Here is a 25,487-nt window from a genome sequence, read left to right as displayed (position 1 = left end):
TCACGGACTGCAAAATTATGACCGAAGTTGGTCGCTCAACTGACTAAGCCACCTAGGTGTCCCCAGAATCATTTTAATGTAAAACCAATGAATGAATACTTTACAATAAACACTCTACAGTTTCAAGTTTATCTCTATGAAAACCAATAATTTTCCTTTTTTAATTATTTCAGGTTGTGCACTTTGGGTCAGTAGCATATTTCTGGTCATGGGAGCTGGGAGATGGGTACTGGACACTTTTTTTTTTTTTTTTACAACCCATAATATATTCCAGTGAAGACCAGGTTCAGCTGATTTGAAACCTAAAACTCAGAATTAGGTTACAAAAATATCATTATCAGAAAAGGTTCGCACTAGCCAGCACAAGAATGGTTGAAATTATATTAAAACGTGTGATGTTTGGAAAAGGCAGACTATTTTATACAGCAAGAAAGAGAGTTTCATTCATAGGGCTTACTGTCACCTGCTTAAGCTTTCCTCCTTTTTCCTTTCGAGAATTTATTTAGGAGGGATTTGCAGTTTTACTCTGGGATCTTCCTTTCTAACCAAAGAGAAATTTGAAATATTGAAAATAATTGCCATCTTGAAAGGTAAAGTGTTAAATTTGTATCTAGAGGATGCTGCAGCCGTTAAAAATCTTGATCTAGCATCTGTGAGGACAGCACGCAGTGGTCTGCATTTTCAATTCAAATGCACGGAAAGAGAGTCAGAAAGGAAGTCTGCTCATACGTCTTGTGAAAGCATGGAACCTGTGTCCTGCCTGGCGGAGAGAATCATTTTTAAAAGTCCCCCAGAAGTGTTAACTGCATGTAATGTCAAACTGTCAACAACTACTTTCCAAAAACAAATTACCTCTAATACCTCGTGTATTTTTTCACACCTTCTAGTCCCTTGCTACCAATTAGTTAATACTCGCTTTGACAGAGAGATGATGATTCTCAATAATCGAGGACTTCAGATAGAGCATGAATAACTTTAATAATGCCCTTACAGGAGAAAATCTCTCATAAAGCCTCACTACATCAAATCCTAATTTAGAGAAATGTAGCAACAAGCTGCAAAGCGCTCTCAAGTTAATGTGCAAATGTTTATTGGATTCTCATTTCTCGTCAGTTTCATGTTTCACTGATGTTTCCATCGTCTCCCAGGGACACATTTCCTAAAGGAATTTATATTCTTTTTATTGATCGCCATAGAAAATTAAAGTTATATTCAGCAAGCATAAGATATATCATTCTTGAATTACTAAACAGTCTGTGCTATGAGACACATGAGAAGCATTGTTATCAGCAAATGAGGTCACATTTTAATGTGTGTGAAAGAAGTATTTATATGAAGAGGTTGGAGATGTGGGCTGGGGAATAATAAAAATTATATATGAGTCAAGTAAACAAGCTAAAGAACTTTCAGACTAAATACCAAGGCAACTGTATCTTAGGTAGCAGGAAAGGAAAACATTAATGTTGTGTTAGAGTACCTGGATGATTCCAAGGTATTACATTATAATCAAAATAAGATGTGTATTATCAGAATCAAATTTTAGCAAAACTTCATGTTTATGATCTCTTACTTTTGAGGTACTCTGCCTCCTTTTCCACTGGCCCTCTTCTTCTTTGCCAACCTCTAACCCAACCCAGGGTCATCATGCTGTTCCTGGGACCCTCGGGACACTGTGGGGGCATGTGTGTGTTTGCCTGTTCTCTGTCCTCCTCTTACCTGTATCTTCTTCCAATAAAATGTCAAGTTCCAGAGTCCACTAATTTCACCATAAGGCACGGCCATGATGGCTTTTGATATAAAATGAAGCTCTCCTTAGTTTGTGATAAATACTTAGCAAATGCCTGAGGTAATATACAAATTATGCCTCCCAATTTCTTTAATTTCCATTCAGGCAATGCTGGCTGGGTGATCTTATTAAAGTAGAAGTCAAATTATATCAGTTCTTTGATCACAACTCACCAATGCATTTCTATCTCACTCAGATTCAAAACGAAAGTCCTTGCAATATTGAAACAACCTACAAGACCCTACACAATCTGCAGCAGACGTCTCCTCCATCCGCCCCGTCTACACTCTCCGACTCATCTCATCCTGCTGCACTCATTTCCAGCAACACCGGTTTCCTCAGCGTCTCTAACATTCTGGGAGACGATCAAAATGGGACACACCTGTCTCGAAGACTCTGCACTTGGCCATCCTTATTCCTGGAACATTATTATTTTTTTATTTTCTTAACTTAAAAAACTATTTACAGTTAATTTATTTTTGAGACAGAGAGACAGAGCATGAGTGGGGGAGGGGCAGAGAGAGAGGGAGACACAGAATCTGAAACAGGCTCCAGGCTCTGAGCTGTCAGCACAGAGCCCGACACAGGGCTCAAACCCACCAACCGTGAGATCATGACCTGAGCTGAAGTTGGCTGCTCAACCAACTGAGCCACCCAGGCACCCCTTGTTATTTCTCAGTGATTCATATGGATGAGCTGCACATCTTCTATAGGCATTTCCTCCAATATCATCTTTTTAAAAGAGCCCTTTCCGGTCATGCTATAAAATTGCATTCCCCGGTTTCCTCTCTCTCTCCTTCTTTTTTTCCCTTAGAATATAAGCACCAGGATGTTAGGGACTTTTGCTTGTTTTGCATACTCTAAGTGCACAAATGGCACTTGGTACATAATATACAGACCAAAAGAAAAATGCTCACAAGTAAATGAATATATCCCATAAGGTAAGCATTAAAAACAGAACCTGTGCATACTGAGGCACAGAGAATTTGCTCAGGTCCCAGAATTGGACCAAAGTCCTTCTGGCTTTTATAGCAAAGCAATTTGACCATTTTTAAATCAGTGGGACTTTGTCATTTAACACCGGCTTTCTTGTAGCAATTTTTCATCAAAAGCATTCTGTGCTACAGTTAAAGTTTCAGTTGCCATGCCAGATTGTTAAAAATCATTTTGATCTTTTCCCTCAAATCTCACAAATTGAGGGCACTTTTCTCATGCAACCAGGGCTCAGATGTGTTCATATCATCAAGCCATTATTAAGAGCCCATGTAAAGCCCAACATGGAATAGACTGGTCTTTTCTTCTGTTCTTATAAGTAAAAAGCCAAACACCCTGAAAATCAATGACCTGTTTTGGAACTATCTGAAAAGTGAGGTCACAGGACAAACCACCACCCTGAAACCTAGACAGATATATCCAGAGTGTCCCAGACAAGATCAGCTTACCTAGAGCAGAAACCACTGGGCCCCAAACTGATAAGAACAGTTAAATACTAATTTTGACAGCCTGCTAGAGACTGAGTGTGAACTAGCATGAGAATAAGAAACTCAGAGCCAGAGTCTTCAAACTCTATGTTTTTATAGGCTTTACCTTTAAGGAGCTCCACTAAATTCTCAGAATGAGAGCCAAGAAAGATCCCCTACTGGCTGTGGCAGATGGAGAGGAGTTACCATCCTGAGACACCCCGAGTCTTCTCTGCAATAAGCCTGCTCTCAAGGGGAAACAATTTGCCAGAGTCTTATCTCAGGAGACAGAGGGCATTTCTCTGACTCTCCTCCCCTCCAGCCTTCCTTTCTCATACAGGATGAATAAACCTAAGACACAGCTGTGACAGTCACAACCAAGGAATTTAGAGCAACTAAAATACAGTGATTTGATCATAATTTTCTAAGATAAATAGCGTTCCCTGTATCTTTCCACCACACCAACAGGACTCCAGTATAAGAATGGATTACAGCTGTAAAATGCAGATTTGATTTAAGAAGTTGTTAGAGAGACTCAGAAACAAGAAAGACAAAAAGAAGAACACAAAAAGAAATTAAAGTCTCTGACATCTCTGCGTACAGCAAACAGCCCAACTCAACATAAAGTTTTATAGCAAAGGCTTATTACCGCATTTACTATCATTGTCTAAGGCAGCGTGTCTATCTTTCACCACCAACAAAAACACTATATGGCAGGATTGTAGTGCAAGAACCCAGTCTTGAGAGACAAAGCAAGCATGAGAACCAGTTCAGCTATGGCACAGATTTGGGAATTCTTATACAGGAAATAACTATTATTAGTACACTGAGGCTTTAAATAGAAAAAGTATACCACGTGCAAGAACAGATGGGTCATGCAAAGCAGAGCAGTAAAAACTAAGAATCAACAGAAAATGCTAAAAATCACACACAGTGTGCAGACAAGAATGCCTTTGATGGGCTCATCTGTAAACTAGATACAGCTGAGAAAAGAATTGGTGAACATGAAGAAATGTCGAGAGAGAGACTTCCAGATCTGAAATATAAAGAGAGAAAAAAAGGGGGGTGGTGATGGATAACCAGAGTAACCAAGAACTGTGACACAACTTGAAAATATGTAACATACGCATAACTGGAAGAGGGGGGAGAAAACGGATGGAGCAGAAAAGGAAATACTTGAAGTAATAATGGTTGAAAATACTCCCATATCAACAACAGACATCAAACCATAGATCCAGGAAGTATAGAGAACACAAAGTGGATTAAATACCCCCCAAAATGCACAGGGGCGTATCATATTCAAACTGTAAAATCAAAGGCAATGATTTTTATAGAAAACAGAGGAATAAAACACCTTCCCTATATAGAAGGTTATAAAAATTCAGACATTTTTCAGAAACCAAACAAGAAGAATGTGAAGTATTTAAAGCACTTAAAGAAAATTATAAATCCCTAGAATTCTATACTAAATTATCCTTCCAAAGTAAAAGAGAAGTAGGACTCTCCAAACAAACAAACAAAACAACAACAAAAAACTAACGGAATTCATCACTGCAGACTTCCCTGTAAAAAACAAAGTATTTTTAAGCAGAAAGAAAATAAGATAGTTCAGAAACCTGGCTCTCCATTAAAAAAGTATTATAGATATAAAATGAAATAAAATACATTTTTTATTCTTAACTGATCTAACAAATTGCGTGTAAAGTAATTGTAACAATGAATGGGGGGGTGCCTGGGTGGCTCAGTCGGTTAAGCGTTCGGCTTTGGCTCACGTCATGATCTCACAGTTCGTGGGTTTGAGCCCCGTGTTGGGCTCTGTGCTGGCAGCTAGCTCAGAGCCTGGAGCCTGCTTCAAATTCTGTCTCGCTCTCTCTCTGACCCTCCTCTGCTCACACTGTATCTCTCTGTCTCTCAAAAGTAAATAAAAGACATAAGAAAAAAAATGAATGGGATGATAATAGCATGTGGACAATTAGAATAAATGTCAGCAATAATATATAAAGAGAAAAACTGAGTCTATTAGTTTATAAATGACCTAGAATACATTTGAGGCAGATACTGTTATTTGAAGGTAGACTGTGATTCCTTAAAAATATACATTGCAAACTCCAGGAAGCACTACAAAATTCAAAAGAAGTAAAATTGCTCTGCTAAGAGAGGAATCACATAAAATACTCAAAACCAGTGAAGGCAGAAATAAGGGAGACAAGATGACATAAAATAAAACAAAAAGAGTTACAAACATGACAGTGTCAATCTAACTATATCAATAATCACTATAAATGTGAATGGTTTAAATACACCAATCAAAATGATATTTCAGAGTGGATTAAACTAAAAAATGAGACCCAACTTAGATGGTTTTCAAGGAAACCATTTCATTATAAATAATTCATATAAAGGATTCCATTTAGTCTTTAACAAGACCAATAGGGGGCACCTGTGTGGTTCAGTCAGTTAAGTTTCTGATTTTGGCTCAGGTGATGATCTCAAGGTTCATGAGTTCCAGCCCGGTGTCATACTCTGTGCTGACAGCTCAGAGCCTGGAGCCTGCTTCAGATTCTGTGTCTCCCTCTCTCTCTGACCCTCCCCCACCCACACTCTATTTCTCACTCAAATATAAATAAACATCAAAAACATTAAAACATTAAAAAAAGCAAGGTCGGTAGGATATGACTCTGATCTGATAGGGTTGGTGCAAGAGGGGCTCCTGTGTGACTCAGCTGGTTAAGCATCTGACTCCCGATTTCATCCAGGGTCATGATCTCACAATTCAAGAGATAAAGCCCCTTATTAGGCTCATGTTGATAGTGCAGAGCTAGCCTGGGGTTCTCTCTCCCTCACTCTCTGCCCTTCCCCCACTCCTCCACACACGCGCACACACTCTCTCTCTTAAAATACATAAATAAATATAAAAAATAAAGAGGAGAAAGAGAAAACAGAATTCTCACTCTTGCCATGTTGGGACACAGCAGGAAGGCAACCCATGTGCAAATCAGGAAACCCTCAACGAGGAACCAAATCGACTGGCACCTGACCTTGGACCTTGGACTTCCCACTCTGAAGAACTGTGAGAAAATGAATTTCTGCTCTGTAAGGCACACAATGTGATATTTTGTTATCACAGTCCAAGCAGACCAAGACAGGGAATTAGCATTTTTTAAATCACCAGATGCTTCTAACATGTAGCCAGGATGAGAAATAATCCTCTATTCTTTCTTATCATGAAAATAATATAAAAGTTAACACACATTTTTTAATTGCCTTTCTTTTTGTGCCTTTTTTCTTCTCCTATATTCCTTGTTGTTCCTCCATTTCCTTACATCCTGCTATCCTACCCATTGCTTGATGCAGTCACTCAGTCACCTTGACTTTCACTAAAGACTGCAGTGATTTTTATGATACAAAAGCAACGAGATATTCTGGTCCCATTTTATGTAACATTTCAGTAATTCTGACGTTCTTTACCTCGTTCTTGTCTCATCTTTTCTGTTCTTTTCCTTTTCTTGACTTTCTTTTCCTTTCCACGTATTTCACCTTCTATCTTCAAACACTGCAGTGACATTCATATTCTCAATGGTCAGAAAGAGTCAGATGCAAGATTTTGTCATAAAGTCTTTCTTTTGAAATTTTTAACAAGACAGATATTTGAATGAAAGCTCAAGTGTCTTTGATATCTAATGCAGAAAAATCTCTTTCCCCTTGCTCCAGAGAAATTTCTTGTCGTAAAATATGTGTAAATTTATTAGTCTATCCTTTATGATCTCACATGCAAAACTAAGAATAATGTTTGGGTATGTATACATATACATATGAATACATGCATACATATAAAATATTTACATAAATATTCATATACATGTATATATACACACAGAACACATACATACTCATTCAATGCTATTATTTGAATATTTAAAAAAATTTAAACAAATTATATTGACAAAGGCAAACACAGACCCTCCCCCTTTGCCTCCACCTGTTCTGGCCCAGCCAACTTCTCATCCTTTCTCTAGTGATTATTAGCTAAATATAGAATAGTGTGTCCCCATAAAAGAGAAGATACTTCCTGTCCATCTGACTAAGACTTTCACCACTTGCAGAATAACCCCATCTGTAAACCATTCCGTCTGTAACTTATCTCTTCCTTGCTATAAATATCTGTCTATGACAAACCCCCACCCCTGACACTGATCTTAGAATCTGGGGTGTTTCCCCATTGCAATCAAATCAGTAAAATCCATATTTTCCAGTTTTTGTCACTGCCTGTATCATACTAAACATAAACTGACCTGCCTTTTTACGAATAAAGGCTATCATACTATAAAGAAATCCACACCATTTAAGGCTCAATGCTCTTGCGAGGTATTTTACACAGGTATTATTAATTAAGTCTATACTTTTTGTTGAATTATATAGAGAAATAGCTCAAGAATGAAACTGTAGCTCATTTGTAATACTGTCCTATGAATGAATAATTAGATTATGCTCTACTGTTTCACAATGCTCCAAGGTTTACTTGTAAACGTCTCCGTATGCATATGAAGTAGTTTCCCCTCATTTATAATAAAAATAATATCATACTTCAAGTGTTGAAGATGCAACTACTCCATTATACTAAAATTTTTATGATGGATGCCGGTATTATTCTGGTTATACAAAGAGAGAACTAAAAGAAAAGGTTATGCAATTTGCCCAAAGAGAAGCTATTTTCAGTTAGCAGGATTATGCACTACCAATTGTGTTATGTAACACCAAACTACTTTCCCAAGTGGCTCATCTGTTTTATTTTTTCCTCAGCAGGGGATGAATGTCCTTCTCCTAGATCCTTATCATTAAAAGAAATCCAGACTTTTGAATTTTTTCAAGAATGAGAATATTTATTTGTTTCTATTTAATTTATCCTGATTAGCGATGATTTATTTTCCCTTTGCTTTCTTTTATAGATTGTTTACCATTGTTTTTAGTCAATTTTCTCATTTGATTGTTTAAATTTTCATCATTGATTTGTAGGTACTCTAAATATTTCTAGACATTAGTGCTTTCTCCTAAAAAAAATAGGCTGTATTTATAATTTTGTTTCCTCATGTCAAAAGTTTTTTAAAATGTTTATTTTGAGAGAGAAAGAGAGAAAGAAGGGGAGGGGCAGAGAGAGAAAGAGAGAAAGAGAGAAAGAAGGGGAGGGGCAGAGAGAAAGAGAGAGAGGGAGTCCCAAGCCAACATCACAGCCAGCACAGAGACGGATGTGAGGCTCAAGCCTCTGAATCATGAAATCATGACCTGATCCAAAATCAAAAGCCAGATGCTTAACCAACTGAGCCCTTATGTTATGAGTTTTTAATTTGGATGTTGCCAAATGAATTACTGTTTACTATTAAAATTTTGATATTTAGATCTTAAAAAAAATATCTTTTTCAAATTCATAATTTGCTAGAATTTAGGTATGATAAATTATCTTTTCCACTATTAATAAAAATACATAAATTAATAAAAAATAAATAAAATTTGGAAAGAGGAAGGTCATCAGAATAATCCACTTATAAGCATAGTTGTGTGCTTGTATTTTTATAGGAGCATCAGTTCCTAGCTTCAGGTAGCTACCAGATGGAATGTTTGAGATTGCAGCATGAACAACTCTTGCTAATTAAGCTTCAATTAAAGGCAAGGAGGATAAAAGAGAGCAGGCTTGGGTACTAACCTAAATATGTTTGCCAAATAGAAAGCAAAGCACAATTAAATGATCCGGTCACATTATTTCCAAAATCTTTTTTTATAATATTTATAATATTTAACAAATTCCTTTCTATTATTAATTTGCTACACCTTTCTCCAAGAATGGATATGTGGATGAATTGCATTTTTTTAAGTGTTGAAATGCACATATGTTCTCATTTATTCTACCTATGTGGCAACTCAATGGTATTGGATTTTTGAATGGTAAACCAAATTTGTATTGCTAGGAGAAACCCAACTTGGCACTGATCTTCCAGTTCATGCATTTGCTCTTCTATTTTAAAATGCTATTATATCTATTCAGCTCCAAGTTTCAATTAATGCATTATTCAAGCTTAGAATTTCCATCTGATATTTTGAAAGTATAGAGTTCAGTGATGCAATTGCCTATCATTGCATCTAATTTCTGGTTTATATAACTGCATGCATTTTAAACTGTGCCTGATCATTCTGATTCAAGGGTATGTCACATGGTCAGCTGTTTGCTCTGTTTCCTGTCGTGTAGCCTCGTTTCCTGGTAAGAACGATAATACTTGACTGAATGCTGGACATTATATATAACACATTATTCTGGAAAATGTTAATAGAACTAAATTGTATTAGACTTCAATAAATCATGGCATATTTAAATCTGTAGTGTAATCTCTACAAGAACAACAAAAGATGTAAAACTAACAAGATGGAATTACCAAATGGAAGAGTAAACATACTAAATGACCCCAAGAAAGTTCTCTCCTAACATCAGTTACATGATGAAGAGGAAGCAAGAACTCTTCACACCTAGTCTTGATAAGACTTTAAAAAGAATAAAATGCTCTAGTTTTCAACATTACAATATTTAAACAACAGTGTATAAAGTAATTGCTTTTTGCATTCCCCTATGCATTTATAATAGAATAGAAAATGTTTTGACAAAGTGTGTAAAGGTCCCTGAATAATCCTATATGTCCCATTGACCATTATTAAGACCATTTTGCACAGTTGCAGATCAAAAGACCATTTTCACAGTCCTATACTACTGTGCAGAGAGAGGTCTAACCTATATAAAAAAACTTGCTGTACTTGCCACTGAAAATGAAAATAACTGCATAGGAATAGGAGAGGTTCAAGTGCACGTGTTTTTCCTGTTTGTTTCCTGAGGTATGAAGTATGAGAGTTCAGCACAACCACTGTGTGGATTTGATTCAATGGAAAGTGTGTGTGTGTGTGTGTGTGTGAATGTGTGTATTATCACATTAAAGTATTTTCCAAAATAACCTAGTGGCTCCATTAAATATTATGTTCTTAGCCAGGTTTACAAAAATATGAGTAAGGTGGTAATTTAGAAAGATTTTCAGCCCATACAGTAAATCCCTGTGTACAGAATTCTACACTGTAATTTGATGCTTTGGTGACAATTCAAGCACATACTAATGCTACCAAACACTAGTTTATTTACAGTCATATTTATAATTAACATGTCTGAAAGTTTAAGGTGGGACACCACTGTGGAAGGTCTTTAATGCCTCCTTGGGAACGTGTGCTTAATTGAGAAGAAAAAAATACCAGAATTGTTACCAGGGTTACTTTTAAGAATGTTAATGGCTGACACTTTATGAAACTTACTTTGTGTCAGGTACGATTTTAAGCCCCCCACAACTATTAACGTTAGTCTCATCTTTGCCAAGTATTAATGTTATTCCCATATTATAGATGGAGAAATTGAACGAGACTAAATAATATGATGAAACAAACACAACCAGGAGGTGGGAATGAGGAATCAACCCCTGGGGGTCTGGTGTAGGCCATGCTATCTCTTCCTATACCAGTCATACCATTATACAGCATAAATTATCCTGTAACACTGCACACCCCTCTCTAGGACTTTCCCCCAGGTCAACTTCAGAAGGTGCATTATCGTCAAGATTATAAGAAATTATGATAGCTGAAAAATAATAATTTGTGTGAGTTTGAAGATATTAAAATTTCGTATTAAAACAACTGATCCAGTAAGACAGGCTTTTAATAAAATGAGAAGAGAGAAGATAATTCTTAGATCTAAATGTTTAAATTATTCTCAAGTAAAAATATTAGTGCTTTAAATATTTTAAATTTATGAGTGAATAGAATTATAATTGCTTATACTTTTATTTGTCCTATTTTCATGTATAAATTTTATTTATTTATCTACTAGCATTCTTATTTTTGCTTATTTTCTTCCTGTCTCTAGACTTGGTACTCATCGTTAAGAATAAACTTTTAAAATATGAGGAAATTTATATTACCTTTTTGTTGGAGTTTGAGTCTACTTATCCATAATTTAACAATTTCACCATAACAATCAATGTGTGTTTTCCTATCATTTCTAAAGCAATAAAATATTCATATGTGTTTTTTTGTTTATAATACTAATGAATAGCCTGGTGTATTATTTCTCCATGGGTGGGAGCAATATAATCTGTGAACTCCACATATAACAAAAGATTATTTAAGAGTAATTGTGAAAGCTAACCTATTTGTTTTAATTGTGAGACTGATACCTTTTTAATGTATCTTTTATAGTGCCAAGACCTCTCAGTTATTATGCAACTGTAGGTACAATTTGTAATACAATATTATAATTTTTATACATCGAAATAAGGTATTACAATTAAGAACAAAGAGGCCTGAAATAAAATGCAGGGAAAAGACTGAAGGAATCCAACCAAACATGATGTTGAGTCACCCTAGCAGGGAAGTTCTGGAAAGGACAGACTTTGAAATGGGACTTTAGCTATTCTTATACATATGTTAAATTTTAAATCCTAAACCATAAAGCTTGTATAACAGTTGCTAAATATGGCTGACATGGGTATGTGCATTACATGATTTTTTAAAATATTTAAGTCATTTTCCTAACCTTTCACAGCTTACTCCATGCCAGAATCCGTGAAAAACAAAATAAACTGTATTATCAATGGTGGACACCTGTAACCCAGAGGTTATTTGAGAAGCAGCTGGTTTCCATTTTTATGTTATTTCCCATTTCCCTACATTCAGTGGTCAAGGATCTCCAAAGGAACATGAAACATCAAAGACTTTATTTTAAATGCTAACCCACTCACTGTTTTACATGGCACACCTCTCTTCCTCCGCTGTGCTTAAAAGGCATACTATTTGCATACTGTTTTTTCTGTTCCTGAAAATTTATGGAGTTTGCGGTGGTTAATATTATGTATCAACTTGGCTAGGCCATGATAATCTAGATACTATGTCACACATCAGTCTGGATATGCTTATAAAGACAATTTTTAGATGGAATTGTGATTTAAAGGAAACATTTTAGTCAAAAGATTTCCTTCCATAATGAGGATGGGACTCAGCCATTCAGTTGAAAGCCTTAACTGAAAACAGGAAGTAGTGTGAGGAAGAAACGGCCTCCAAATTGCATTCAAATTTGTGCTGCAATATCCCCTCTGCTCTGGGCCTTCAGTCCACCAGGCTGCCCTACAGAATGTGGACCTGCAGCCTTCACAGTCATGAGTCAATCCCTTAAAAGAACATTCTCCCAAGAGATACATAGATTTAGAAAGATAATCCCCCATATACATTCTAAATATATTCTATTGGATCCGCTTCTCTGAGGTACCCTGGCTACTATATGGTTTCATTTAATTTTTGACCTTTATATTAAAAATACTTAAAGTACTGGAATTTGGCCATAACTTGTCACAAGATTCATCTCACCACATTATTTTGAATGCAACTCTATAGCCAGAATTGCGCTTCTAAAATATGTTCTTTCCTAGGAGCTATGTCTCAATACTGAAAAGTATATTAACACATGGGATAAATTTGAAACCATTAGCAATTTCAGACTAACATCAAAGAAGATATACCTTGATTCTATAACATCTCCACTTTCTACTGTCCAGTTAAGCCAAATGAAGGCCCTGCCCACTTAAAGGTAAAAAACATATTGGATTAATCAGTGACTGGTGATTCAAGCATTGACAAACTAGAGAGATATAGAAAAGTATTGAAGAGGGAAGATTTCTCCTTTAATTTTCAAATAGATTTATTTCTCAAAAGATCCTGGCTTGTCATCCATTTTTATTTGTTGAGTACATATCACATTCCCTTTCTAAACAAGTATCATCATCATTCAATATGAGAAAATGAGACACTCCCACTGCCTTCCAAAATTAGAAAAAATAAAGTCCTAGAGTAAAACCTTGCTGTCTAATCACACATCCTCTGATAAATGGGCCAGTGCTACTCCCGGATTACTGATGTTAATGAGCTGTTTAGAGTAGCTCACTTGAGCTAAGACTCACAAGGGACCAAATTTTTTAAGCTTGTGTTGAAGGTTACTGGATCATGCAGTAATCAGTTTAAAAATGCTTTTTTATTGGTTGCTGTTCTTTCCCTAGTCTTTAAATTTTTTTTTAATTTTTATTTTTGAGAGAGAGAAATGGAGCATGAGCAGGGGAGAGGCAGAGAGAAGGAGGAGGCACAGAATGTGAAGCAGGCTCCAGGCTCTGAGATGTCAGTAGAGAGCCGATGCAGGACTCTTAACTCATGAGCAGGGAGATCATGGCCTGAACCAACGTCCAATGCTTAAGGAAGTGAGCCACTCAGCTACCCCAACCCTAATCTTTTCTTCCTACTCTTTGCTTATTGTTCTCCTGTCCGTTTATTTCTTCCTTTTTCCTCATTATGATGTTATTAATTCTGGCGTAGAACAAATAGCCTTCATGTCTTTGTTTTTTTGTTAAGCCAGTGTTCTGTAATTCTATTTTTTGCAGGTTCAAGTATTCATTCCCCACAAGCAATTACGTTATAAGTGCCATGTCAGCACAAAGTAATTACATGTCCTTACAGATTACCTGATAATTATTCCTTATATTACTAAGTACTTTCAATTATTAACATGTAATGTTTTTGAAATGAATGATATTAAAGCATTTGAATACATTTTTGAAAGAGAAGAATCTATATTGTAAAGCATTTGCACTTTATTTTCTTCATTTGCAGATAAAAGAGCAATAAGTGTATGTGTAACTAATACGATTTTCTGAACATGAAATGACTGTTCAGTGAAAGTAAAGTGGCCTTAATTTTCTCAAAGAAGAGTCGTATTAGCCACGGGTACAATTTTATAAGTCAGAAAATACTACTACATTTTTATTGATTGATCCATTTGACAATATTTATTGGATGCTTACTCCTTGCCAGGAACAGCATTAAGTGCTGGGGATGCATTAGGAACAAAAACAAATTTGGTTCCTGCTCTATTATATTGACCTGGTGGAAAAAACAAAGATTACTCAAATCATCACAAAATTAAAGTTACAACTCTGCTATGTACTGTGAAGGGGTGGTACATGGTTCCAGATATAATATGGAGATCTGACCTAGGCTATGCTGAAAGGAGAAGGAGAGAATGAACCACATCCTTCAATATTTAAAGGATGAAAAGGGAATAAAGAGGTAAAGGGAATTCCAGGTGAAGACTTTGGTTCTGGAGAAAATGCAAGAAAGATGTATGACGGGTTCATAGAAAGGGAGGTTGATCTGACACATGATGTGAGGCACCAGAGAGGTGTGCTCATTGTGGGGCCTGTGAACATTACGGTTACACACAGAAGATTAATGGAGCATCTTTTCAAGGTTTAGAGCATGCCGGGAGTATGACCCGATTTGAAAGTATGAATGTGCAGATCAAGGAAGAATTTGAGAAGCTATTCAAGCACTTCAGAGGAGAGACAGTAAGTTGGGATTAAGGATGTAGTGGGAGAGAAAGAAAAATGAGAATGACCTCAGAGATACTTAAGAAGACAGAACTTGGTGAACTGGAAGGGAGAAGGGCAGGAATCTCTCTTGTATTTCTGACATGTACAGCTGAAAACATGGAACAGGAGAGACTGAGTTTACAGTCAAGATCATTAATTCTGTAACTTTTTGAGCATTTTTTAATGTTTATTTTATTTTTGAGAGACAGAGAGAGACAGAGTGTGAATAGGGGAGGGGTAGAGAGTAGAGGGAGACACAGAATACAAAGCAGGCTCCAGGCCCTCAGCTGTCTGCATAGAGCCCAATGCGGGGCTAGAACTCACAGACCCTGAGATCATGACCTGAGCCCAAGTCGGCTGCTTAACCTACTGAGCCACCCAGCGCCCCTGAGTATTTTCAATATAAAGGCACTTGAGGTCTTCTCAAGCAGTTATATCAAAAATGTAGTTGAATTATAATTGGAAATTCTGAGTCGGATTTTGGTGATAAGTAGGTGTTCAACAAATGAAGGAAGAGTGTGAATTGCTGAAGCTTAATATTAAGCCAAGTCTCACATTTTGATCTCGTGACCCTCTAAACTTTGCACTACGCCATGCTGCCACATTTTGATATCTTATTTCTCTGAGGTAGCTCTTAACCTGTCAGGTGGACTCACTGATAGTTGTCTCAAGGTTGTGCTTTCTTGGGAAAACAGATGGTTGGCGATTGACCCAAGCCTATTAGCTTTTATAAAGATGGCTGCTAATGGCTTTGAAAGTCCCCTTCTACCAACTCTTTTCCTTGACCAGCTGAAGCCACCTCATCTGAGAGGTCTCTCGCAACTTGCATGCTTCAGTCACTAACTCTTATTGGAGTAAATTAGGCCAGCTTCTTTACCTCATGCTGGAACACGCTTGCAGTATAATTTATACTCCAGAGTCATTACACTTGATGTGAGGGATCAGCCTAAAGCAAAACAAAACCTGAGCTCAATGCATTTTGAGCTTATTCTGGCTCAGCCATTTCTGGTTTCTTCACTCCTTTTCATCTTCTTCACTGGAAGAGGAACCTTCATGTTACAATGTTGTGTTACAAGTACCCCCAAACTGAGTGCCTTTAAAAGAAGATTTATTTTGTTCACTGACTGAAGCTTGGGTCAGCTTGATGGGAAGAGCTGTTGGATTCATTGGTAATTCAGGTGGCTCAAATCTTCTGAAGGCTGGTTCTTGCTGATGATGAAGCTCAAGTAGCCGTCAGCTGGAACAGAGACGTCCCTTAGACATCTCTTGTTGTCTCTGTGACCCCTTCAGCATGGTGGCTTCAAAGTAGGCAGACTTCTTACACACTAAGTCAATACTCTGAAGGCATGAGTCACCAGAGGAAGAGCAGGCAGAAGCTCTATCCTTCCTAAGGGTCAGCCACAAAAGTCACATACATTTCCTCTACCACCTTGTCTTGGTTGGAGCACTCACAAGGCCTTCCAGGTTCAAGGGGAAGGGAAATTAACTTCAACTCTGAAGAGAAGATTTAGAAAAGGCTCTGAATGGACATATTTGGCCTGGCCAATTTGCCACTCTTCAGTTCATTATATTTATCTGAATCCCTATCTCAGGGTCTCTTTCTAGGTAACCCATTAAAAGTTTTGGGGCAAAAGTGAATTGGTCTCTATGCTCCTAATACTTTGATAGAGTATTCATTTATTTTAGGAAATGCTTAGTAACTTCTATTTATCAAACTCGAATCCTATTAACATAAACTTGGTGTTTTTATTAGGTCTGTTGACTCTACAGATAGTACCAATGAAAATGAATCCATGAATAATTTAGTCTTTTGCATCATTATGCATTTCACACAGAAATTTTCAAGATATATCACATAATAATGATGAAATACAACAACATTTAGTAGTTTTGACCACAAAGAGATGCAATAGATTGCTTAGGGGAAAAAAAAAAGTGATGGTAAAGTGCTTTATATGTGAAGCATTCAATTGAAGATAATATGTGGGATCAAATTGTCTCCTGGGGACCTAGTTTATTCCCATAAGAGTTGGGGCACCTGGGTGGCCCAGTCAGTTGAGTATCCGACTTTAGCACAGGTCATGATCTCATGGTTTGTGAGTTGGAGCCCCATGATGGGCTCTGTGCTGACAGCTCAGAGCCTGGAACCTGCTCCAGATTCCATGTCTCCCTCTCTCTGCCCCTCCCTTGCTCATGCTATCTCTCAAAAATAAACAAACCTTAAAAATAATTTAATAAATAGAGTAAAAGGAAATAGAATATACAGGTTTCTTGAATGCTCTAGAACTACGTTGATTTGGGATCAAAGCACATGTGTTTGAGTAGCTCTAGGAGAATATGAAGAAGAATGTTGAATGGTTGTGGAAAAGGCTGAAAAACAGAAAAGAAATGCAGTGAACCGCTCACTAACTTCTTTTCTCATGACGCTTGCTGTGGGATTTATTGAGAGGAGGGTTGAGCCAGAAGTGGAGGGCTCCATTGGTCTAGATTACTACATTTATTTATGGCAGTTCCAAGCACTGATGTTGGTTTGGATGTTTCATCATTTGAATTTTAAATGAGTTATTTTGAATTATCATCTGAGCCATATTTTGCTTTCTTGTATTTCACCATTGTAAACCAAGCTCTTTTCATAGCAACGCACATGTAAGTCATCTTTCAGTTCTGCAATCTGGAGCAACACAAGTTGTTGATGTTAATTACTCCTCTGCCACCTGTGTTTTCAGTCAAAGGCTTTGCCAACTGATTTAGGTTTAACCCTTTAGCGTTTAAACTTTTGGGTTTAGAACTTCTGAGGTTTTTTTTTTTTTAGTATGTGAATAACTGTGAGCCATACATAAAATATTTATTGTTTCAAATGAATATACTTCTCAGTGCTCACCATGGACAGCAGCTGCTCTGAGTACTTTATAAAAATGAGTGTAACTGATTCTCAGGAATGGACAGGGAGGCTGACATTTGTCCCTGTTAATGAGAACCTGAGATTCAGAAAATTTAAGTTACTTTTAATGGGTCAAAGAAGTAAGTTTTACAGTCAGAGGGTTTAGCATGATACTTAGCATGATACTGCTGTTGCCATTCAAACTGAACAAATGGTCAAGAATTTCTAACCAAATGATTTGGAAATTCTAAACAGTATTACTGAGGAAAATTGATTGGTTTTACTTGGGGTCTCTTAACATTTTGAATAGTTGAATTTGCTCTTTTCCCATTGAAAAGATTAATATTTATATATAATATACACATACACATATGTATAAAATGTTACATATACACGTATGTGAAATTTTCTTAGTATTTCAATTCCTGAATAAGAACTTAGTGTTTATAAGCAAAATCAAAACTTTAGATTAAGTTCCAATGAATTTTTAAAGTTGTTTCACCTTCACTTGGATTGATAATAGTGACTATGTATATTTTAATTCCAATTTGTTCTGCCCTTCATACACTGTGAATCAATTATGTTATACCAAGCATTTAAATAAAGTTTTAGAAAAATCATGATATTAACTCTTGTGAAATGCAATGTGATTCAGAAATAATCACTCCCTAATTATTGTTTTGTAAATGCATACTAAATGTGCAATCTTATTTTGCTTTATTCTCTCACTGACCTGTATGTTTTTTCAATTCTCTAACCCAATATTGTATAGAATTTTGTTGGAATAAAAGTGTCTGAACTCAGTCTGAATGACTGAGTGATATTAACAAAAATAATACAGTATCATATAATAATCATTTATCAAATGTAATTCTTAAATAACTAAGGGGTGGATATAGAACCATAGGTTAGAAGTTGATATTGTTATGTGTCTACATTGCAGACCAACCCATTTCTTAGCCATTTTTGAAACGTGTCCTTTTTTTTTCTGCATGGGGAACATAAACTTTAAACTCATCTATGATGGAACTTATAAAGGATAACTCTTAATAGTGTAATTTGCTTCACTTTATTAACAATATCCTAATTAAAGGATGCTGGTGAATTGTGAAGTAGGTTGCTTGCTTCTGGTCTGTTGAAAACACTCTTTTTCTGACATTTTCAGTGAAGTTTTTCTCAAGTCCCAAAAAATATCACAAATACCTAAGTGAGAGCACTGGTTTTAGATTTGGACATTTGCACTGTATCAACAGGGACCAGTCAGTCAGTCAACAAATATTTAGTAAGGACCTAGTATGAATCACTAGGTATCTGTTCTAGGTGCTGGAGTTACAGCATGGAACAAGTTAGTGAAAGAAACAATGAGATACTAATTTCAATATCAACTCCCAGCAAACCCTGGCTTACTGCTACATTGTATGGGATCAGGGGAGACCCCTGGGACACAGGGTAAAGCACATGGAAACAAAAATTCTATCCCTGAAGAATAGAACTGGAGTAAGACTGGTTTGTTTCTTTTTTAATATTCATCAGCGCACATGCAGCTTAAACAGCAGAAAATGGAAGACTTGCTTGCTGTGGTATCAGATGACAAATACTGAGGCAGGCACAAAGGCTGGAAATTTAGCCAGGAGAGCCTCAGGGGGATGGGGAGCTACAGAAAAAGAGAGCGCTCACTTCTGAGTATCAACAGCCAAATCCTTCAGCGCCAAACTGTGCAGGTCCACGGGAGACCACCAGGCGGCCACCATAGATAAAGCAACAGCCACAGGCTTTAAAGCAGAGACATCACCCTATTGGGACATCACAGTGCAGTGCACCCAAGGCAGCGGCACAATGGCAGGGAGACCAGAGTTTGCACCCAAGGACTACCTCCTAGAACAAAAACAAGTAGTCATTAGATGGCCCCCATCCTTAAAGCAGTGATTAATGTATGGCAGAAAGTGAGAAAAAGGAAAAAAAAATATATGAAAGGGCTTTAGTGAAATAAAAGTAAAAAAAAAAAAAAATCATCTAACCCTCTAATCCGAATTCAAAAGGCAATATAGAAATTAGGGGGAAATAATATGGGAACAGCTAAAAGTTGAGATTTTTCATCTCAGACGAGGAAGGCCAACAAGGCTAAAATTTGGGGAGCACAGCAAGTAGAAAGAAAAATAACTCTTCTGTAATTCTTTTTAGTTCTCTGTCCTCCTCCAGAGTCCCTCCGACTATGGCAGGGGCCCCAAGGCCAGCTGCTTGAAATTTTTAAGTGTGTTTATTTTGAGAGAGAGAGAGAGAGCAAGCAGGATATGGTCAGAGAGAGAGGGAGAGAGAATCCCAAGCAGGCTCTGCACTATCAGCACAGAAATCAAGAAATCACGACCTAAGCCAAAATCAAGAGTCCAATAGTTAAATGACTGAACCACCCAGGCTTCCCAAAACAAAGAAATTTTAGAAATTGGATAGTGAGTGACCAGAAAACATTTATGTGTGAGAAATATAATATCAACGCTCATAGCAGTTTAGATCAGTGAGATGAATAGACCTGCTGTTTATTCATACCCCTGAATTTCATGAAGGAAATTATGTGTTAGAATACCTGCAAATGTGAAGACTACTAAGTTTACAAAAATATCCTTTCCATGTCTCAAAGTTCTATTTATAGTGATTACACATATACAGAGTGTAGACTTTACACTTTTAAGAGATGTCTTTCACAGGTTTGGACACTTTCTGTGGAATTTCAATCAGATTATTGTTTCTTTAAGATTTTTCTGAATACTTTTGTGAATGGGCATTTTATCAAAGATTGATTCTATCTTTTCCAACATGGTCTTCCACTATTGGACTTCTAACTCTTGAGCTACAGTCTTAACTCCTATATCCTATTTATGAATAATAGTTACGCCTAAGTCGCTGCATCCTATTTACAATGACCTCATTTTAGTTTTCCACATTTCCTTTCTGCCTCAGATCCTTACAAAGGCTCCTTCTAGTGTTTGAGAGGTTCTTGTCCTCCTCTGGACCTATTCAAATGCATCTTTTAGCCCTCTGTGGAAATTTTGCTTTCCTAACTTCTCACGTTTAGATTATCCTATTGTACAGTCATATAACAAACTGTACTCATTTGATTTTTTTCTTGATAGTGCACATCACCATTATTAGCATATAACATACGTACACTTTTGACTTGTTATTCTTTTCCATTAGATTGTGGCTTAAGAGGTATCTTGCGGCACATGGGTGGCTCACTCGCTTCAGTGTCAGACTTCGGCTTGGGTCATGATCTCATAGTATCTGACCCGTATACTCATAATTACCTAGGCCTATTACGCAACCTGGCATTCAGCAAGTGTTCAGAAATACAGGTCTGAGGAACGCCTAAATTCATCAACCTAATTTTTGCCTTGCATTTGAGCACCAAAAATTATCTATGGGTGTCATTCTATAGATTTTTAATTGCCACCCTTCCTTTGGCTGCTTAGGTCTTATTTCTCAATGGATTTTTCTGACTTTTCTTTTATAACCAATTCAAGAGAAAACAGGTCACTAAGTGTTCACTGCATACATATACCTTACTAGAACTAGTTATAATCTGTTCCTATAGTTAACTGATAGAAAATAAATGAGTCATGAAAATAAATGCATTAATTTTCATTTTCTTTATTTGGATCTATAGTATGACTTGGATATACCAGACTTTGTGCTGATTATATATGACGTCCATGTTAATATAACGTCCATGTTAATATAACATCCATTATAATGTATCTGCTTGCCATACATCTGTGTCATCTTTGTTGTCACAGAGTTTGAGATGGATAATTTGGGTAAGATTATTAAAAAACATATGTATATAATTCTTTCTCCTGAGGATTATTTGATTTTCAAGTAAACCAACAAATCTTCACTAAAATTAAATTCTGATGGTCACTTTCAAATACTTTAAATGAAAGTGTAAATTAGTATTATGTTTCTGGAAAGAACATTTGTAATATGTATCAAGAGCCTTCTACTATCGATTACTTTATATATTACTTTTTAATTTCTAGTAATTCATTCTATAGACAAAACTACATACACCCAGAGAGAAGTACATAGATTTTCATTGCAACACCTTAAACATTATACAACTTGGAAAATAAACTAAATAACCATCAATATGGAAATGATTATATGAGCTTAGTATAATCATACAGTATAATACAATGTAATGGTAAGCTTTCATTTAAAAATATTATTTATGGAAGCACCATGGTAGCCTAGTTAAGTGTCCAACTGTTGGGTTGGGCTCAGGTCATGATCTCACTGTAAGTGGGTTCAAGCCCTATACTAGGCTCCATGCTGGCCATGTGGAGCCTGCTTGGGAAATTTTCTCTCCCTCTCTCTCTCCCTCTCCCTCTCTCTCTCTTCCTCCCTCCCTCCCCAACTTGTGCTCTGTCTCTCAAAATAAATAAATAAAACTGAAACTATGTCTAAAGATAGCATTTATGATTCCGTAATCTGGAAAATGATGTTGGCATACAGCTAAGTGAAAGCTGATGCAAAGTGGTAGATGCAATAAAATGCCAATTAAATATGGATGTTAAATTATATGCAAACACATAGTACAATACTAAATGAAAAAATAATTTATGTTAATAGTACAATTATTAAAAATAAAAATACATTGTATAGGCGTATATACACTATAGTTAAACACATAAATGAAAAAAAAACTACAACAGAAATATATCAATTATGGTTTTCTCTGCATAGGAGTTATGGGTAATTTTTCTTTTGCATACTCTTTGTTATTTTCTTTTCTTTTTTTAAAACGTGTTATTTATTGTTGAGAGAGAGCATGAACAGGGGAGGGTCAGAGAGATAGGGAGACATAGAATCCGAAGACAGCCTCCAAGCTCTGAGCTAGCTGTTAGCACAGAGCCTAACGTGAGGTTCGAATCCATGAACCTTGAGATCATGACCTGAGCCAAAGTCGGATACTCAGCCAACTTAGCCACCCAGGTGCCCCTCTTTTGTATTTTCTAAAAATAATTCGCCCTGGTGTGATTCCGTCCTGGGCAGCTGTTCTGTGGAACAGTAGTCGATTCTCTCTGTCCGCCTTCTCTCCCACCTAAGTGCGCGCCCACCACCTCATGGAAGATTCGATGGACATGGATATGAGCCCCCTGAGGCCCCAGAACTCTTTTCGGTTGCGAACTAAAGGCTGACAAAGATCACCATTTTAAAGTGGATAATGATGAAAACGAACACCAGTTATCTTTAAGAACGGTCAGTTTAGGGGCTGGTGCAAAGGATGAATTGCACATTGTTGAAGCAGAGGCAATGAATGATGAAGGCAGTCCAATTAAAGTCACACTGGCAACTTTGAAAATGTCTGTACAGCCAATGGTTTCCCTTGGGGGTTTTGAAATAACACCACTTGTGGTCTTACGGTTGAAATGTGGTTCAGGGCCTGTGCATATTAGTGGACAGCACTTAGTAGCTGTGGAGGAAGATGCAGAGTCGGAAGAGCAAGAGGAAGAGGATGCGAAGCTCCTTAGTGTGTCTGGAAAGCGTTCTGGCCCCGGAAGTGGTAGCAAAGTTCCCCAGAAAGAAGTAAAACTTGCTGCTAATGAAGATGATGATGAAGATGATGATGATGATGATGATGATGATGAGAAATGGTGGGGAGACAAAAATATACATGTGAAATAAACTCAATATTTTAATAAAGTAAAAAAATTAAAATAAATAAATAAATAAAAATAATTCTATGAATTAAGGATTCCATGTTTGTTGCTTATATGGTAGTATGCATATTATTTTAAAATTTATCTTACCTTTATCTCATAAATTCATCAAAAAACATGTTAGTATGATTATTCCTATATCTAATGTTTTAAAAAGATTTTTAGCTACTCTTTGCTTAGTACATCCAGTACATTCAAATCTGTGTAGTTTTTTTTACTTCAAAAACACGTACCATACCAAAAGTTTTAAATAATTTCCTATTCTGAGATTTGCATCCTCCTTTTTCTTTTTCTCACAACGTGTTCAGAAACAGATTTAAAAATATAACACTCTTTGTATTGTATTTCTCATGGAAAAGAAATGATGAGTGAACCATACATTGATTTTTCTATGCGAAGTCTTCAAAGACTGCTGTGCCTCACTATCCTTTGAGAGCTAGAATTTGTCTTTGAGTTTTTATCCTGACAGAAAGATTCATGAAAAGTGAATTTTTATGTTAATGTTACATTTCTGAAATGTAAGTATCTTGATCTGTAAAGGTTTTATAGACCCAAATTTTGAAAAGTTTCCTTTTGTTAAAAACATTTGAGAATGAAAGAAAACAATGTGTTGATGAGCAAATAAAAATAATCATCCTGTAGAAATCAGTAAGTGTCCCTATATCTTCGTATTGGAATAATCAACTTGTTAGTATTCGGCATTTCATGTCAGGGGATTGCTAGCTATGGAAAAGTGCAGAAAGACGGGTTGATTCTGGCTTCTGAGAAGAGTGGAAAATAGGTAAACTTTCTATTTTTAAACTCTAAGTCATGAGAATATAACTATAGTATAAAGTTTGTTCTAGAACCAAATAGTTACTTAGGACACAGGACTGACTTTTTCCTCAAAATATCTTCTTTGCTTGGCTTCCAGGATGTCATTTCCTCTTTGTTTCCCCCCATCTTTCTGGCAGTTCCTTTGGGAACTCATCTTAGGAAGGGACTCCATGATGGAGATGGAGAAAGAGGCAACGGTATTAGCCCCGTCCATGTCAGGATAAAATTAAACTCTATCCCGCAACCTAATCCAGGATCAGCCTTAGCACAATTTAACTTGTACAACTAATATTAGACTAGCCTCCAGCAGTGCCATGGAATTAAATATCTAATACTGGTGTAGTTCCCCGTGCTCACATTTCCCTGGGCAGCTTTTTACATTGGATTATGACAGTCTGCAATATCTGCATTACATTTCCGTGTTCCTGTCATCATTTGCCTATAGACATGCATTCTTAGAGATGGAGACTGGGAAGCATTCATCATCATACTTGTGTGGCTTAGCTGTACAAATCCACAATTATTGGTGGCTCTAACTGGCCATGCTACTGGGTTCCCGTCTAGTGAACACTGAATACTTACTCTATGAATATTGTCTTCACACTACAGTCAACAGTGTTACTCTATAATTTGAAAAAAGGTGTTTTAAATGTATGGATTTTCTTTGTTAATAATTCTTAAGTGAATGCTTAGGGGATATCATAAAAAATAGAGAGGTAACTGGTTAGTCTACATGGCAACTTTCCCATTTTAATGTGTCCGAAATTTAATATGCTTCCAGGTGGACTTCTGGCTTTGGCAGGAGTTCTAGAAAGCTGGAAAGAGTATCACACGGATCCTTTCAACAACAAAAACACCGGCCAAACAATCTTACTATTTACAATTTTTTTCTGAACCCATCAGACACCCAGGGTCAGCAGCACCAACCAAGGACGGAGAAGGACATGAAATTTGCTAACCTGGCTATGCCAAGTGCTGCCAGACATGTGTTAGAAAGTTTACCTAACATTTTCAATGGATTTGTAAAGGATAAAGTGTTTTCTAGCCAGAGAATAAAGAAGGCCTAGTGACAGAAAACACTAGGGAAGTTTATCTGATTCACAGGCTTCTTTCTACAAGTGCCAGCAGGAGCTCGCAAAAGCCACTGGTAAGAATCCCGAGGAGACATTTTTCATGGTACAGGGTAGGGGTGGAGGAAAAGCAGCCACAGTGAGGAATGGAAACTGTTCCAGGTCCTTCTCTTTAAAGCTCCTACGTACAAGAAAAACATATACACTCTTGGAGAAATACACCTAAGGAACTGGTCAAAACTCATTTCAACTGGGCGAAAATGAAGAACAA

General features: G+C 36.7%; 1 pseudogene; it reads left to right on the top strand.

Moving 5' to 3' along the window:
• Positions 1 to 22,733: 22,733 nt before the first annotated feature.
• Positions 22,734 to 25,213, top strand: LOC115277366 (annotated as a pseudogene).
• The last annotated feature ends 274 nt before the right edge of the window (positions 25,214 to 25,487 follow it).

Source organism: Suricata suricatta, chromosome 14, assembly GCF_006229205.1.
Source record: "Suricata suricatta isolate VVHF042 chromosome 14, meerkat_22Aug2017_6uvM2_HiC, whole genome shotgun sequence".
In the NCBI taxonomy this organism is placed as follows: domain Eukaryota; kingdom Metazoa; phylum Chordata; class Mammalia; order Carnivora; family Herpestidae; genus Suricata; species Suricata suricatta.
The sequence above is the reverse complement of the archived record's forward strand: the minus strand, read 5'-3'. Positions and strand labels throughout refer to the sequence as shown.